This window comes from Agelaius tricolor, unplaced genomic scaffold (genome assembly GCF_023055355.1).
Source record: "Agelaius tricolor isolate 1412-34295 unplaced genomic scaffold, bAgeTri1.0.p SCAF_38, whole genome shotgun sequence".
Classification (NCBI taxonomy): Eukaryota; Metazoa; Chordata; class Aves; order Passeriformes; family Icteridae; genus Agelaius; species Agelaius tricolor.
The window spans coordinates 5,166,410-5,178,511 of record NW_027269298.1 but is presented as its reverse complement, the minus strand read 5'-3'; the positions used below and the strand labels follow the sequence as shown (position 1 = coordinate 5,178,511).

Sequence of the window (12,102 nt, the reverse complement as noted above, 5' to 3'; positions counted from 1 at the left end):
GAAAAAGACTTCCTCCCCCACCTCTTATATATTTAATTTCTTTGCTTTTGCGTGCTTTTAAATATTGGATGGATGTGCATATGACCCCCAGGTGGGCAGGACTCAGCCATTCTTCTCTGAATTATACATTTAGCCTATTTAAATGCAGCCATCATGTGAAACAAAAAGGAGAAAATGTACTTATGTTCATTTAGAAGAATGATCTTTGGATAACGTCACCAAATATTGCAGGGTTTTATCTTGCCTATAAAATAAATTGGTCCCAGTGTGCTGTGAGATGCACATAAAAGTTTGAATATGAAAGTAGTATAAAATTCAGATGAGTTGGTAGAACTGGCTTTAGAATTTTGAAAAAATGGGAACAGATTTCCTAAGATTGACGTGTGAGGGAGGGACATACCACAGGCTTTCATTTGTGAATCTCAACCTATTGGCATATTTTCTTTTTCTGGTGCCCTTTCTCCTGATGTTTGATTGTATGGCCGACCTTTTGTCCTGGGGTGTGATGAGAGCACAGGTGTTCCAGATGTGCTTTGTACTCCAGCACGATAAAGCCACAGAGACTGATGATGATGGTAATGCTCAAATTCGGGTGGTGGTCTTTGGATTGCGAGTTCTGCAGTCACTTCAAGATTTTTACAGTTTTTCTTTTACACTGAACTCGCTGGTGTTTAGAAAACAGTTTCTATTATTTTAAGATACACCTTCTTGTCTTCCCTCTCCCCAGTACTTACACCACCAGCACGGGGTTTGCATGGGCTCTGTTCTAGTAATTGCTTTCTACCGGAACAATTAAGAGCTGTGAGAGGAGAGGAAATTTGGCTAAAATGTTCCAAATGGAAATCTGCTTTTATGTGGTTTCAGAATGATGACCCAGCAAGCATAGGTGGATGTACTGAGAAGTGTCAGGATTCAGACAGCACCATCCTTATCCTCAGTAAACAGGCGGGGTTGGGAGGGACGTCTGCATCTGGGCAATCCACACCAACTCTCCTCCCAGGGCACCACAAAGCACACAGGTACAGACAAAACAGCCTCACGCACACATTTCAGCACTTCCTTCTTTTCCAAAGTAGACTGCAGAAATATTGCATCTACACACTGGTTACTGAAGGCAAAAAATGAATTAAATAGGGCAAACAAAGCTGGAGCTAAGCTATTATGCATTTCAGACTGCTTAGTATTTGGCATGTGGACCAAATGCTTTAGATTATAAGGCATAAGCCTTTCAGAACCTTAAGTTATTTTAAAATTAAATGGATGACAGGCACAGGTCTGCTGCATGGATTTGATTTTCTTTGTGTCTTAGCAGAAGTAGTAAGCAATGTCTCTAAGTATATAATAAAGCTATTTTCTGCTATCACAGAAAGGTTTGCTATGAGAAACAGAACTGAGAAAGGATCACATTTTCAATAAAACAAATTGAACAGATTCTCAGAAATCTAGGTCACAGTAACAGATGACCTATACATGGTCCTAGTTTTTGATGCAACTGTCTAATCTGCTCTGAGAGTACTAGCCAGACATCATTCCTAATTGACCTTGATATTCAGTGAACAGAAAGAAAGCTAAAGCCACATGATATTTAAATCTTTAGCAGAAAATAATATATGGCAAACTTGAATGTATTCTGTTTTGTAACTAGGACCTTTTTAATGTGAACCTTGTCTGCAAATGTGTTGATCATCTTAACAGTCTGAATTTGAGGCTCTACCTAAAGAGATAATGTGAGTAGGAAGAGCCACTCGTCACAGCCAGTTGCAGGGGAGGGTTTTCTGTCTGCCACACAAGCACCCTGTGTACCATGGCTGCCCTGGTGGGCTCCCCCAGCCTCCCCAGGGACCAGCAGCCTTCTCAGAGAGGTGAGAGTTCTCTCCTGGCCTGCACTGGGGGCTCAGCTCCAGCAGGAGCCCCCGGGGTACCCAGCCCTGGTTATGTAAATGGAGCTGCTGCCACTCCAGGGCACTGGCGTGCGTGCAGCTGGAAATGTAAATATGGGAGACTGGGAATTGCAGTGCGTGGTGAAACCCTGACCACTTCTGCTCCTAGACCAGATGAATCCTTTTTGTTCATGACACCAGACTCAAGATGTAGCACTATTTACAGAGGCCCTCTGGACTTGCAGAAGGGAGCAGAGGGATGGATGTGTGCTCTAATGCTCAAGTAATGTGTGCTCAAAGCTTGGAAAAAGCCAAGTAGGAAGGCCTTGAATACTCATATGACAAGGTATTTTCCAAAAGAACTATAAACTGATTTGGTTACCAAATTGAGTCAGTAAGTGTATTGACAGAATTTCGGGGATTGATGCCGTGCTGGACTCACTGCATTCCAGTGCACTGGACAAGCAGTGCCTGTGCCACGGCCGGGCTCACCCTGCCTGGGCTGGAGCTCCCCAGGGCACACAGCCCCTGTCCCCAGTGCTGGAGCAGCTCTGGGCTGGGGGCAGTGCCATGGGGGGACACGTTAATGCTCCCCGTGCTGCCCGTGCCCATCGTCCCACGGAGCCTGGCCTTTCCCAGGGGAGCAGGGGTAACTGCAGGGCTGAGCAGCGTGGTGCTGCAAACACAAACTGTGCAGGATCCCAAAGCTGCTGTGGTGCAAGGGGACCTGCTAGCGGGCAGCAGAATTCCCATTCCCAGGCTTCCTGCAATATTCATTCCCACACAATTAACTGCTAATGCAAGAGGGTTCCTGAGTTTGAGATGCAGCACTCAGCACTCAGCAATGTGCAGTTTTACCCAGGTCACTGCTGGCAGTGGGGTTCATTTCTTTGTGTTATGCAGCAGGGCAGCTGCAGATGGTTTGAGCTACTCTCAGGGAGGGCAGGAATGACTGAAGTCTGTTTGAAAAGGTGATGTCATCCGTCTGTATGTCCGTGCTGCTTCTTAGGGAAACACATGCTTCCATGTTATCCTTATATCAAAACACCCAATTGTTATCTTTTGAGTTCTTAACATTTGAAACTGTTGAGCACTGTTAATCAACACTGTGGGTCTGAAACGATTACAGCATGTGCTGGCTATTATTAAGATAAAATGAAATTCTTAGGATTCCACATTTTTTGTTAAATTGCCAAGTGTATTGTGAGAGCTCGGCATACCTGACACATTTTTATTGGCAACCAACCCTGTAATGCAATACCATCTATTAATGGTTGGATTATACACGCGCTGCTCTTCTGCATCTGCTGCAACTTCCAAGGCTGATAGTGCTTGTGACAGTGCTTCAGGCTTTAGAAGCTTTCCCTTGGAATAGTTGTAGCTGGAGTTGTGCAAACTGACTTTGGAATTATCTGTTATTTCTATGTGCAGTTTAAATAAACCCTGGCCACATGAGAAGAGCCATCAGCATCCTTTTCTTATGTGCCTGATGGGATTATTGCCGTGTCCAGGCTGAGTCTGCGGATGTTGACGGGGGGGTCATGCCCAGACATTCCCCTTGTGGCTGTTTCGATTCAGCAGAAGTGCTTTTTGCCTACCTAGAATGGTCTGGTTTCCATTCAGAACTTGTGCTTAACAGGTACTCAAAATCTTACGACCCAATTGCAAGGATTGAATTTAACTTTTCAGCACATTTTTTTTTAGACAGCACTTTCAAGGGGTAGGTTTTAACATTAGCATCTGGATGAATATTAAGTATTAGCAGTCATACAGGTAACAGAAAAGGTTGCTGCACATTAAGAATACCATGGAATTTCATCTAAAAGCGTGTTGTAGATAGAGCATCAATATCCTTAACATTTATTAAAAATAATAATGGTTTTGTTCAAAGGCCTACTTTGGGTAGTTCCATCGGGGCTTGTCAGCACCAGCAAGAAAAAAAAAATCAAAATAGGTGATAAGAATTGGGCTAGATTACAATCAAGCTAAGTTCTACTGAGAACCAATACACCCAAGGCATTGTACTCCATAAGGAAGAGAATTCAAGGAAGTTATATAATTACTCAGACAAAACTGACTCCTGTGAAAAGTATTTACATTCATTCACATTTATATTTTTTATGTTCTTAAATAACAGCTGAAAATTCCATGAGCTGGCCCCTCACATGTAGGAGCCCTTGTCAGTCGTACAAGAAGCACATTTTTTAGAAGTGTGTTCTTTTAGTCATCCAGCCTTTTTTTGCCCTTCTTTGCTCAGAGGACCAGTGGAAGCAGGTCCATCATACAATCATCTGCCTCGTGGGCTGGTGCAGAGCATTAGCACTGCTCTCTCAGGTGTCTCCCTGGAACATGCACCTTCCTTACTTTAAAACTCTTCCCCCTTTCCCAAACTCCACACCAGGATTGTGTTGATAAAAACATGCTTAACAGCAGCAAACAGCCCAACGTCTGTTTCTGTATTTTATGATGCTTTGTATGGCTGCAGCTCATACCAAACACACACACACTTCCCAGCTGCAGGACACAACTCTCACTTTCATTGTTTTTCCTGGGTGAAGCAGAGCCAAGTCATGCCAGTGGTGCTGCAGCGAGACTCACACCTAGAGACACCCTCAAATCAATGTACATGTGCCTGGCGGAATTCTAACAGCCCAAAAGCCCGCTGGACCGGGAATTCCATCTGGCTCTGAGGTGGTAGGGGAGGTAGGATTTATGGAAGAACACAAAAAGAGAGCAGGACCAGCCCCAAGGCTGCCGCTCTTTGGGCGAGGAGCGCCCCGAGCCCGCGCGCGGCCGCGGCGCCGCGCACAGCGAGGGGCTGGCTTCTCAGCTAATAAAACCTGCTGGTTGGTTTTCTAATCTCGATAATTTCTGCTCATTGGCTCCAATCAGCAGATTAAAGCCCAGTCTCCGAGCAGTTCTCATTTTAACTCCAGACTGGGGGGAAAGTAGGGGAAATGGGAGGTACCAGACACCGAGCGGTTTGGTTTTTCTTATTTATTTTTGTGTTTGCCAAGTTGACACAACTGAACAATGTTCTTCTCCACAGCTGGTACTGGAGCTGCATGGAGTAAATTTACTGGACCTTTTAAGATGAAAAAAGCTGCCCAGCCACATCCCCTTACAGCCACCACTAAACCGAGTCCATTAGAACACCACCCCATCTCAGGCTGGACATCAGCTGCCTCGGTAACAAATCTCAGCTTTTATAAACACTTTGAGGTTTTTTGTTCTCAAATTCTAATTCTCCCCCACACCCCCCCAAATTAAAATCTCCAGCCAGATCATGCTTCTGCCTTCCAGACCCAGGGCAGCTGAAAAGTAACCATATGGACTTCATGATTTTATGTACTGCGACAATAAAGCTTTTATGGCATTCTAGGTGGTTAAAAATGGCAGTCAGGAGCTCTTAAACATGGCACAGGCATGTTGCTGTTCTGAACCGACAGACCTGCCAACAGTGCATCAAAAGCTGTAATTTCCTGTGCAGTGAAGCCCCTATCTCTGCTGCCTCCAGCTTTGTGTCCCAGGGCTTGTGCCTGTGTGCTAACAAATCTCTATTGTCCAGCGGGGCGAATAGTGGCTGGGACCAAAGAATTGCTGTCTGGTTTCTATTCAAATCCAGGTAGTCAGAGATATGAATGGAGTTTCTGGAACAGCCATGTGAATAACCTCTGCTCTGTGTGGAGCTGCAGGCGCTGCGTGGCTGCTCCGCGCCGCGGCCGGCACGCTGCTTGGAAATACACTTTTGATGCTCCTCGTGGTTTTTAATACTTATTAACTTTTAAAATATGCTATCTTGCATTCCTGGACAAAACAAGGAGGGCAAATCATCCCCTTCTCAACTTACTAAACTTGTGGAAGAATTCTACTTAGAGCTTTCATAATGGGTTGTTTTTGCTGAGGAAATGATAGGAAAAGTTTATGAAATGTATTTTCTTAGAAAATACCAGTTTTTTTTTAGTGTACACTGAACATCTTTTATCATGCACAGAAGCCCAAGCACCACTGCAGAGGATTTTGGGAGAAAATAAGTTAAATTTCTTTTAGATATCGTATACACAGCCCATTGCAATCGTCACAGTAAATCACTGCAGATGGTTTGGGGGAGCAAATACATTAAATTTCTTTTAGATATTGTATTGAGTTCACTGCAATCGGCACAGCTAATCGCTGCCGACAGTCTGGGAGCAAATATGTTAAATTTCTTTTAGAGCAAGTTACGATAAAAATTCCGCGTGTGATGGAGCAAGAATTGGTGGAATACTGCACATCGGGGCTCATTTTATTGCAGTTCTTTTTGTATTTTTAATGATTTTGTTAATTAACGCGAGGCTTACGGAACCGAGCCCTGCACGGCCACAGAACCAAGCCGCCGAGCCCGGGGCCGTCTCAGCCCTCCCCGACCACAACTGTCGCTAATCCGTCGCCGGTCGCGATAGGGTCCGCGGGCGGGGCGGCCGAGCGCTCGCCCCCGCAGGTGCCACCGGAGCCAGACAAAAGGGGGAACCGGGGGCATCCTCTCTCTCCCCGCTCGCCGTCCCCGCCCGGGTCTCGGCGGTGCCGGGCGCTGCCGCCGCGGGGCGGGGACGGCGTGTCTGGGGCTGCCCCCCTCCTTTGTGTCCCCGTCTGGCTCAGTTCCTCCCCGCCAGCCCTCGGGCGACACGCGTGTCTGGTTACCGACCCGGACCCGCGAGCAACTTCCAGCGCCGCGGAATCGCTCGAGTTTCTGCTTCTTCTTCGGGGGAGGAGGGAATAAAGCGGGGAGGGGAGGGGGGGGGGTAAGGGGGAGCTGCCGCCTGTTCCCCCTCCCCCGGTACCGGCGGGGAGCGGCTGCTCCAGCTGCGTTACATTAACGGATATATATATATACACATATATATATAAAAAAAAAAAGCGCTTCTGTTGGAGAACAAAGGAGCACGTGCAGAAATGAGACTGGAAAAATAAAATATAAATAATATAAAAAAAAAAACAAACTGGCGGCAGGTCGGGGCGCAGCGCGACCCCCGCCCCCCCGGCGGCTCCCCCCGGCCCGCCGGGACTCGGATTAACGCCTTACCTGGCGGGGCGCTCCCGGGTTCGGCTCCGCGCTGGGCTCGCTCTCCCCGAAGTTGGCGGTGGTGCGGGCGGCCCGGCGGCTCCCGCCGCTGACCGGCGGCCCCGGCGCGGCGCGGGCGGGGCGGGAGCGGCGGCCGGACCCGCCGAGCCCCCGCGGCCGCCGCCGCCCGCGCCCCCGCCCCGATATATAGCGCCCGCTGACGGGCGGCCGCGCGCGCCGTCACGTGCGCGCCTCCGCCGCGCCCATTGGCTGCGGGAGCGCGGGGCCGGGCGGCGATTGGGCCGCGTCCGCGCCCCGGAGGGTCCGTCCCGCCCCGGCGGCGGGCGCAGGGCCGCGCTTGTTTGGGTGCCGGGCGGGCCTGGCCCGCACCTGCCCCGCGGCCCCGCCGCGCCTCACGCCCCCCCGGCCGTACCGCGGGGCCCGGCCCCGCCCGCCCCCGCCGCCGGCCGCGCCGCGGGGCTGTCACCCGGCCCCGGCGGGCGGTGCCCGGGCCTGCTCCGCCGGCCCCCAGCCCCCGCCCGGGTTACCCCGGGCGCTCTGGGCCACTGGGAAACTGGGTCACGGCGCGGCCCCGCCGCCGGCACGGGCACAGCGGGCAGCACCGCGGGGCCGCTCCGGGTGCGCACTGTGAGGCATCTAAAAGGTGTCGGAGAGCGGCTCCAGCGCCTTTGAGGAGCGCTGTGGGTCCTGGAAGAGCTCGGGGCTGTCCCGTCGGGCGGCAGGACAGCCCCTCGAATCCCTGCGGCTGCATTGCCCTCAACCAGACGTTCATCGAGGAGATTTTCCACTTGTGTTTGTTTCCTTTCCATTCTTCAGCACAGTGAGAACAGCCGCTGCCGTTTCTGTGGCAGGACAGAATAAAACACTTTAAAGCACGTTCTCAATGAGACCACCTGATGATGAATGAACTGCACTGCCTTGCCAGTTCCAGTGGTTTGACACTGACACAACTCAGAGCTGCTCCCACAACTGCTCTGCATCCCTTCCCTGTGCTAGGATAGTGAAACAAGACACTGGGATGTCTCTGGAGTTGCAGTAAGATGCACTAACTTTGTTTCTGTCAAGTGTTCTCAGAGGGAAGCCAGGGCTGAGCAGTGGGGAAAAATCAATGTCTTTGTTATATTTTCTCTTCTCATTCTCTTCCAGGTTTCTTAGCCTTTTTTTCTCTGTTTTTTTCAATCACTGACCTTTTCCTCTTCTCTGAGTACGTTTTGAGAGGGGAGTCCAAAGCCCTGGACGCTCTCCTTGATGGGAGTTTGGAGTGGGTGACTCCTGAGCTCCCTTCTGACCTGTGATCCTGTCCCGTGGCACAGGTTCTCATTCTCTGACACTGCACTGTTCTCTCTCTGTGTTTTGCTGCTGTTGAAATGCTTTCAGTAACCACTGCAGCAACCACTGCTGGTTCTGGGTTCCTGTGCTTTGGTGGTCTGGCAGCCCCAGCACCCTGGGACAGGGCACTGGGGCAGCTGCAGGTGGGGGATGAAGGGAAGGAGCCACGGTGGCAATTCCTGCCCTTTGCTGGTCAAGTTTGTTGAGTTTCTCAGCTGTGCCATGATGTCATTAGCAGGGACACGAGGACTGGGAGGGGTGGGTCAGAGGGCCCTTGTGGGCATTCTTGACACGGATTTCTGTAGAATTCCCCCTCAAGGGCTGGATGAATGCATAAATGGAAGATGAAAATGGAATGAGGAAACAAATGACAGCTACATGGAACTCATCCAAAAGGAAGCAATTTTGAAAGAAAAAGAAAAAAAAAGCTTGACATGCTGCTTTAATGGTGACCCAGGCTCGTATCACTGTCATGCAGCTGCCATTGATGTGGATGAAGAGGTTCCCACCTCCCTGGCATGAGTGTGAAGGAGATAACTCCTATCTGCTGTCCATTCTGCCCACAATCACCCTTGTAGTGCCTTCTCCAGCTCCCAGACAGCTTCCTGTCTGCCTCCTCTTTTGAGGATTCTCTTTCATTTCTTGAGTAATTTAGTTACATTCCTGAAGCACAGTTGATGCAGTTGTTAAAATATGTATTTTGGTGCTTGCTGAGGTAAGAGTGGGCTTCTGACTGCAAAACACATGGTATCTTTGATCATATTTATGAAAAATAAAAATGAATCCATAAGATTGTTTTTGAGGGTAATATGGGCTTTACAAAGTATTGAACAGCTATGGAACCCATTTTAAGATTAGCAGAAATACTGTAGAAGTCCTCAAATGTGAAATGTTAGGGTCTGGAAAAGGGAGCAGGGTTTTGGCACGGTGTATAAGCACAACCACATGCCAATCTCCAGGTGCCTCCTTCTGTCCCCACATCAGAGGTGATCTTCAAATGTTTGAGTCGCTTGAATATTTTGAGGCTCGTCCTAATTATTTTGCTCTCATTCTCAAAACACTCAGTCCTGCTCAGTGGGATGAACGTGGAGATTGCTAAATTAGAACCATGTTTCACTAAATCCATGGAAAACATCATTTCCCATTGGGAAGTGAGCTGCTGGAGCAGCCGTGGAGAGCGAGTTCCCCAGGCAAGGGCACTGCAGGCGCGGCTGTTCCTCCAAGCCGGAGCTGGGCCCTGCAGGACCCTGTCAGTGCTGATGGGGCTGGGGGCACGAGGTGGGGGTTGACCCACTTTTCAGCCTTTCAGCCATTTTACACTGCTGTCATCAACTCTGTGTTACATTTTGCTGCTCAGAATTTACCCAAGTCAAAATGGAAAAGCGATGGAGATCTGTTGAGGCATTTAAAGGAGAGGCAATGCCTTGTGCTTCCCCCAGTTATCCTCGAGTCTTTCTGGCAGTTCCAATCCTGGAGAAAGGCTGTGAAAAGATAGGGGAGGGAGGAAGGAAGACTTCCCATGAGTTTGGTCAGATCCAGTGTGCTGATCCAGACAGGCAAGACCCAGGGCAGATGGGTCTCATTTCGTACCACAAAGACCAGCAGCTGAAGAAGTGGGGGCTTGAAGGATACATGTCTTTTTTCCCTCCTGTGTCATTTTTATTGAGAAATAAAGAGAAATCCAGAGTGTTAATCTGAACCTCCCCCCTTCCACCGCCCCAGTGTGGGAGGACAGAATAAAACACTTTAAAGCACGTTCTCAATGAGACCGTGCTGGTCAGACCAACTAAATTATCTTCTTATCCCTCCCCATTGCTGTTCTCTTCCTTTCCTTGGGAGACTGAGATGTGCCTATTGTCAAGTTAGTTCAGGCAAGACTATAAAGAAATTATTTAAGAAAATAGTTTGGAAAAAGTTAATTTGGGTCAAGGAGGGATTAAGCGAGGAAATTGTTTCTTTACATCCTCTGCTAAGAAGTAAGCAAGGGAAGAGATTGAAAATAAACCTTTTGAGCCCATTTTTGGAGTTATTTTGTATGTGCCCTGTCCTTTTGGTAGCTGTCATTGCTTAAATCCATCTAACTTGATGAGGAAGGAAAGAGATTCAGCTTGAGAGCAAATTCAAAGTGAAAAGATTTGGCCAGTGACATGATGAAAGGGATAAGTGTAGGTAGAATGGGATTAAACAGAAGTATTCTTGGTATTGAACACATGGCTCAGAGGCCTTTACTCTTGGCAGCCTTATTTGAAGCCAAATTTGTGTCCCTTTTACGTGAAAAAGGAAGGATAAAATTAATTTAAAAAGTCAATGTGAAACTGAGCGAGATAGAAATTGTTTGATAGAATTGATGGGCATTTGTGAAGCCTCGCTGCAGAGCATCAGGAGCAGCATCAGGGCGCGGCTGTGGCAGGAGGGATGCCTGGCTTTGGTCTGAGGGATCTGTCCTGGTGGCTGCAGCTCTGCCCACGAGGGGCCTGGCTGCAATTTCCCCCTGACAAACAGCACTGGGCTGCTGCATTCTTGCTCATCCTCCTGCCTTTGAAACCTCAGCGTGAAAGTGGCCTCTGAGAGTGGAACTCCCTGGGCCTGCCCAAGTACTGCCTTTACTTTGGAGAGTGTGTGTGCTGTGTGCACCTCAGGACAGTGGCTGGCACCACAGCGTGGCACAGTCACTCTGCTGGGCACAGCCACTTGTCCTCACCACACTGAGTGAGGGAGCAGCTCGGATTCTCTTGCCTGGGGAGTAAACACAAGGGGGAAAGTAAGGCACAAGACCAAAACTGAGTAAGAAGTCACTAGAAGAGCCAGAAACGGGGTCTGCTAACCCTGTTTTTTGAGGTTTTTTTGTTTTTTAAGGGATGCTGGCAGTATTAATAACAAAAGAATTGGCTGGGTTTCCACACTTGGGCTATGAAATATGCATGCCTGTGTTCCTGCAATCAGGGGAGCGCTGTCCTCGAGGAGGACGCTGCAGGTTAGCACTCTGCCAGGGTCCCCGTGGCTGGCTGCTTCTCGGTGCCTGTCACCTTCTGTAGTCATCAAGTGGATAAAGAATTTTTGTCATGCTGCTTCATGAATGAAGCCTGTGCTCCTAAAGAGCATAAGAATTAGCTCTGAAGTGTGCATTAGCACAAAGGCGAGGATGTTGAAAATCATAAAACTAAAATACACATGCACTCCATTTTCCCTTTCCCTTATCCTGACTCTGAGTGGGGATGGAGTCTGGGTTTAGTTTGTCACGGGTTTTTTTTTTCACCCTGGCTGCTGCTAAAATGCTTGGGACTCTGGAGAGCTACCAGCCCTTTGCTTTTAGCATCATTCAAAAATCTTCCATTTAGAGACCATTCTGATATCTTGGTGGTTTTTTTTCTTCGTCGTCTTTTTTTAACTACTAAGGAAATTTGCATGAAAATGGAATCATTGTTTCTGAAGAGTTCCATCTGCTCCTGCTGCTTATTCTGGAGCTGAAGTCATAATCCTCCGTTTGTGAAATTTCCTATTGAAGAGATTTTTGGCTTGTTATAGTTTCAGTGCAAAATTTCAGAACAGAAGAAATAAAGATGCTTCACCTAGGAAAAAAAAAATTAAAAGAAAAAGCCTGGAGATGACATCAGAACTGCCAGTATATCTGCAGTCAATACACTGTAATTCCATAGGGACTGAGGGAGTAGGAAATAGGACAGTACGTGAGGGCTGTGGGGCTTGGGGTGGGAAAATGCATTTCCTCACAGCACCAGAGCTTTGGCTGGGGTAATGAAGGAATTGTAATCTTCTGGGTGGCTCAATAAATAGGATTCCTTTTGGTGGAAGTGAAAGGGCAGGAATGGTTCA

The 12,102-nt window shown here is 48.5% G+C and overlaps 2 protein-coding genes across 3 annotated transcripts in view; one reads left to right on the top strand and one right to left on the bottom strand.

Annotated features, from left to right (window-relative positions):
- OLFML2A (olfactomedin like 2A) overlaps positions 1-7,085 on the bottom strand; it is a 38,218-nt gene extending 31,133 nt beyond the window's left edge. The window contains exon 1 of the mRNA XM_071454417.1: positions 6,943-7,085. The gene's annotated coding sequence lies outside the window, so the exon portion shown is untranslated. The remainder of the gene's footprint in view (positions 1-6,942) is intronic.
- Positions 1-12,102, top strand: part of NR6A1 (nuclear receptor subfamily 6 group A member 1) — a 71,751-nt gene that overhangs the window by 23,224 nt on the left and 36,425 nt on the right. The gene's annotated exons all lie outside the window — the stretch shown is intronic.